The 6286-nt window shown below is 43.3% G+C and overlaps 1 long non-coding RNA gene across 1 annotated transcript; it reads right to left on the reverse strand.

Moving 5' to 3' along the window:
- Window positions 1-4454: 4454 nt before the first annotated feature.
- Window positions 4455-5150, reverse strand: LOC120353985. Its single transcript, XR_005572720.1, has 2 exons — window positions 4958-5150; window positions 4455-4718 (listed from the first exon to the last, which is right to left on the reverse strand). It is a non-coding gene; the product is annotated as an uncharacterized LOC120353985 (long non-coding RNA).
- Between the last annotated feature and the right edge of the window lie 1136 nt (window positions 5151-6286).

A 6286-nucleotide genomic window follows, 5' to 3' on the forward strand; every position in this document is an offset into this window, starting at 1 on the left:
TTGACAACTAGAGTTTCTACAATCCTCCTCCTCTCCTCAATCTTAAGCTTGACAACTAGAGTTTCTACCATCCACCTCCCCTCCTCAATCTTAATTGACAACTAGAGTTTTACCATCCACCTCCCCTCTTCAATCTTAAGATTGACAACTAGAGTTGCTACCTTCCACCTCCCCCCTCAATCTTAAGATTGACACTAGAGTTTCTACCATCACCTCCCCCTCCTCAATCTTAAGCTGACAACTAGAGTTGCTACCTTCCACCTCCCCCCTCAATCTTAAGATTGACACTAGAGTTTCTACCATTCACCTCCCCCTCCTCAATCTTAAGCTTGACAACTAGAGTTGCCACCTTCCACCTCCCCTCCTCAATCTTAAGATTGACAACTAGAGTTTCTACCATCCACCTCCCCTCCTCAATCTTAAGATTGACAACTAGAGTTCTACCATCCACCTACCCTCCTCAATCTTAAGATCGACAACTAGAGTTTCTACCATCCACCTCCCCTCCTCAATCTTAAGATCGACAACTAGAGTTTCTACCTTCCACCTGCCCTCCTCAATCTTAAGATTGACAACTAGAGTTTCTACCATCCACCTCCCCTCCTCAATCTTAAGATTGACAACTAGAGTTTCTACAATCCTCCTCCTCTCCTCAATCTTAAGATTGACAACTAGAGTTTCTACCATCCACCTCCCCTCCTCAATCTTAAGATTGACAACTAGAGTTTCTACCATACACCTCACCTCCTCAATCTTAAGATTGACAACTAGAGTTTCTACCATCCACCTCCCCTCCTCAATCTTAAGATTGACAACTAGAGTTTCTACCATCCACCTCCCCTCCTCAATCTTAAGATTGACAACTAGAGTTTCTACCATCCTCAACCCCTCCTCAATCTGAAGATTGACAACTAGAGTTGCTACCTTCCACTCCCCTCCTCAATCTTAAGCTGACAACTAGAGTTGCTACCTTCCACCTCCCCTTCTCAATCTAAGCTTGACAACTAGAGTTTCTACAATCCTCCTCCTCTCCTCAATCTTAAGATTGACACTAGAGTTTCTACCATACACCTCCCCCTCCTCATCTTAAGCTTGACACTAGAGTTGCTACCTTCACCTCCCCCTCCTCAATCTTAAGATGACAACTAGAGTTTCTACCATCCACCTCCCCTTCTCAATCTTAAGATTGACAACTAGAGTTTTACCATCCACCTCCCCTTCTCAATCTTAAGCTTGACAACTAGAGTTTCTACCATACACCTCCCCCTCCTCAATCTAAGCTTGACAACTAGAGTGCTACCTTCCACCTCCCCTCCTCATCTTAAGATTGACACTAGAGTTTCTACCATACACCTCCCCCTCCTCAATCTTAGCTTGACAACTAGAGTTTCTACCATACACCTCCCCCTCCTCATCTTAAGATTGACAACTAGAGTTGCTACCTTCCACCTCCCCCCTCAATCTTAAGATTGACACTAGAGTTTCTACCTTCAACCTCCCCTCCTCAATCTTAAGCTTGACAACTAGAGTGCTACCTTCCACCTCCCCTTCTCAATCTTAAGATTGACACTAGAGTTTCTACCATACACCTCACCTCCTCAATCTTAAGATTGACACTAGAGTTTCTACCATACACCTCCCCCTCCTCATCTTAAGATTGACACTAGAGTTTCTACCATCACCTCCCCCTCCTCATCTTAAGCTTGACAACTAGAGTTTCTACCATCCTCAACCCCTCCTCAATCTTAGCTTGACAACTAGAGTTTCTACCATCCTCAACCCCTCCTCAATCTTAGCTTGACAACTAGAGTTTCTACATCCACCTCCCCTCTCAATCTTAAGATTGACACTAGAGTTTCTACCATCCTCAACCCCTCCTCAATCTTAAGATTGACACTAGAGTTTCTACCATCCTCAACCCCTCCTCAATCTGAAGATTGACAACTAGAGTTTTACCATCCACCTCCCCTCCTCAATCTTAGCTTGACAACTAGAGTTGCTACCTTTCACCTCCCCCTCCTCAATCTTAAGCTTGACAACTAGAGTTTCTACAATCCTCCTCCTCTCCTCAATCTTAAGATTGACAACTAGAGTTTCTACCATCCACCTCCCCTCCTCAATCTAAGCTTGACAACTAGAGTTTCTACCATCCTCAACCCCTCCTCAATCTTAAGATTGACACTAGAGTTTCTACCATACACCTCACCTCCTCAATCTTAAGCCTGACAACTAGAGTTGCTACCTCCACCTCCCCTCCTCATCTTAAGCTTGACACTAGAGTTGCTACCTTCCACCTCCCCTTCTCAATCTTAAGATTGACACTAGAGTTTCTACCATTCACCTCCCCCTCCTCAATCTTAAGATTGACAACTAGAGTTTCTACCATCCTCAACCCCTCCTCAATCTTAAGATTGACAACTAGAGTTTCTACCATACACCTCACCTCCTCAATCTTAAGCTGACAACTAGAGTTGCTACCTTCCACCTCCCCTCCTCAATCTTAATTGACAACTAGAGTTCTACCATCCACCTACCCTCCTCAATCTTAATTGACAACTAGAGTTGCTACCTTCCACCTCCCCTCTCAATCTTAAGATTGACAACTAGAGTTCTACCATCCACCTACCCTCCTCAATCTTAAGCTGACAACTAGAGTTGCTACCTTCCACCTCCCCTCTCAATCTTAAGCTTGACAACTAGAGTTTCTACCATACACCTCACCTCCTCAATCTTAAGCTTGACAACTAGAGTTTTACCATCCACCTCCCCTCCTCAATCTTAATTGACAACTAGAGTTCTACCATCCACCTCCCCTCCTCAATCTAAGCTTGACAACTAGAGTTCTACCATCCACCTCCCCTCCTCAATCTTAATTGACAACTAGAGTTTCTACCATACACCTCCCCCTCCTCAATCTTAGATTGACAACTAGAGTTTCTACCATACACCTCCCCCTCCTCAATCTTAATTGACAACTAGAGTTGCTACCTTCCACCTCCCCTCTCAATCTTAAGCTTGACAACTAGAGTGCTACCTTCCACCTTCCCTCCTCAATCTTAATTGACAACTAGAGTTTTACCATCCACCTCCCCTTCTCAATCTTAAGATTGACAACTAGAGTTTCTACCATACACCTCACCTCCTCAATCTTAAGATTGACAACTAGAGTTTCTAACATCCACCTCCCCTCCTCAATCTTAATTGACAACTAGAGTTTCTAACATCCACCTCCCCTCTTCAATCTTAAGATTGACAACTAGAGTTTCTACCATCACCTCCCCTCCTCAATCTTAATTGACAACTAGAGTTTCTACCATTCACCTCCCCTCCTCAATCTTAATTGACAACTAGAGTTTCTAACATCCACCTCCCCTCTCAATCTTAAGCTTGACAACTAGAGTTTCTACATCCACCTCCCCTCCTCAATCTTAAGATGACAACTAGAGTTTTACCATCCACCTCCCCTCCTCAATCTTAGATTGACAACTAGAGTTTTACCATCCACCTCCCCTTCTCAATCTTAGCTTGACAACTAGAGTTTCTAACATCCACCTCCCCTCCTCAATCTTAGATTGACAACTAGAGTTTCTACCATACACCTCACCTCCTCAATCTTAAGCTTGACAACTAGAGTTTGATTGACAACTAGAGTTTCTACCATCCACCTACCCTCCTCAATCTTAAGATTGACAACTAGAGTTTCTACCATCCACCTCCCCTTCTCAATCTTAAGATTGACAACTAGAGTTTCTACCATCCACCTCCCCTCCTCAATCTTAAGATTGACAACTAGAGTTCTACCATCCACCTCCCCTCCTCAATCTTAAGATCGACAACTAGAGTTTCTACCATCCACCTCCCCTCCTCAATCTTAAGATCGACAACTAGAGTTTCTACCATCCACCTCCCCTCCTCAATCTTAAGATTGACAACTAGAGTTTCTACCATCCACCTACCCTCCTCAATCTTAAGATCGACAACTAGAGTTTCTACCATCCACCTCCCCTCCTCAATCTTAAGATCAACAACTAGAGTTTCTACCATCCACCTACCCTCCTCAATCTTAAGATTGACAACTAGAGTTTCTACCTTCCACCTCCCCTCCTCAATCTTAAGATTGACAACTAGAGTTTCTACCATCCACCTCCCCTCTCAATCTTAAGATTGACAACTAGAGTTTCTACCATCCACCTCCCCTCCTCAATCTTAAGATTGACAACTAGAGTTTCTACCATCCACCTCCCCTCCTCAATCTTAAGATCGACAACTAGAGTTTCTACCATCCACCTCCCCTCCTCAATCTTAAGATGACAACTAAGAGTTTCTACCATCCACCTCCCCTCCTCAATCTTAAGATTGACAACTAGAGTTGCTACCTTCCACCTCCCCCCTCAATCTTAAGATCGACAACTAGAGTTTCTACCATTCACCTCCCCTCCTCAATCTTAAGATTGACAACTAGAGTTTCTACCATCCACCTCCCCTCCTCAATCTTAAGATCGACAACTAGAGTTTCTACCATCCACCTCCCCTCCTCAATCTTAAGATCGACAACTAGAGTTTCTACCATCCACCTCCCCTCCTCAATCTTAAGATTGACAACTAGAGTTTCTACCATCCACCTCCCCTCCTCAATCTTAAGATTGACAACTAGAGTTTCTACCATCCACCTCCCCTCCTCAATCTTAAGATTGACAACTAGAGTTTCTACCATCCACCTCCCCTCCTCAATCTTAAGATTGACAACTAGAGTTGCTACCTTCCACCTCCCCCTTCTCAATCTTAAGATCGACAACTAGAGTTTTACCATCCACCTCCCCTCCTCAATCTAAGATTGACAACTAGAGTTTCTACCATCCACTCCCCTCCTCAATCTTAAGATCGACAACTAGAGTTCTACCATCCACCTCCCCTCCTCAATCTTAGATTGACAACTAGAGTTTCTACTACCATCCACCTCCCCTCCTCAATCTTAAGATTGACAACTAGAGTTTCTACCATCCACCTCCCCTCCTCAATCTTAAGATTGACAACTAGAGTTTCTACCATCCACCTCCCCTCCTCAATCTTAAGATTGACAACTAGAGTTCTACCATCCACCTCCCCTCCTCAATCTTAAGATTGACAACTAGAGTTGCTACCTTCCACCTCCCCCCTCAATCTTAAGATGACAACTAGAGTTTCTACCATCCACCTCCCCTCCTCAATCTTAAGATTGACAACTAGAGTTTCTACCATCCACCTTCCCTCCTCAATCTTAAGATTGACAACTAGAGTTTCTACCATCCACCTCCCCTCTTCAATCTTAAGATTGACAACTAGAGTTGCTACCTTCCACCTCCCCCTTCTCAATCTTAAGATTGACAACTAGAGTTTTACCATCCACCTCCCCTCTCAATCTTAAGATTGACAACTAGAGTTTCTACCATCCACCTTCCCTCCTCAATCTTAAGATGACAACTAGAGTTTCTACCATCCACTCCCCTCCTCAATCTTAAGATTGACAACTAGAGTTTCTACCATCCACCTTCCCTCCTCAATCTTAAGATGACAACTAGAGTTTCTACCATCCACTCCCCTCCTCAATCTTAAGATTGACAACTAGAGTTTCTACCATCCACCTCCCCTCCTCATCTTAAGATTGACAACTAGAGTTTCTACCATCCACCTCCCCTCCTCAATCTTAGATTGACAACTAGAGTTTTACCATCCACCTCCCCTCCTCAATGCTAAGATTGACAACTAGAGTTGCTACCTTCCACCTCCCCCTTCTCAATCTTAAGATTGACAACTAGAGTTTCTACCATCCACCTTCCCTCCTCAATCTTAAGATCGACAACTAGAGTTTCTACCATCCACCTTCCCTCCTCAATCTTAAGATTGACAACTAGAGTTTCTACCATCCACCTTCCCTCCTCAATCTTAAGATTGACAACTAGAGTTTCTACCATCCACCTCCCCTCCTCAATCTTAAGATTGACAACTAGAGTTTCTACCATCCCCTCCCCTCCTCAATCTTAAGATTGACGACTAGAGTTTCTACCATCCACCTCCCCTCCTCAATCTTAGATTGACGACTAGAGTTTCTACCATCCATCTCCCCTATTCAATATTCCAAATTCCATATATATTCAATATTCCAAATTCCATATATATTCAATATTCCAAATTCCATATATATTCAATATTCCAAATTCCATATATATTCAATATTCCAAATTCCATATATATTCAATATTCCAAATTCCATATATATTCAATATTCCAAATTCCATATATATTCAAT

Source organism: Nilaparvata lugens, chromosome 13 (assembly GCF_014356525.2).
Source record: "Nilaparvata lugens isolate BPH chromosome 13, ASM1435652v1, whole genome shotgun sequence".
NCBI lineage: Eukaryota > Metazoa > Arthropoda > Insecta > Hemiptera > Delphacidae > Nilaparvata > Nilaparvata lugens.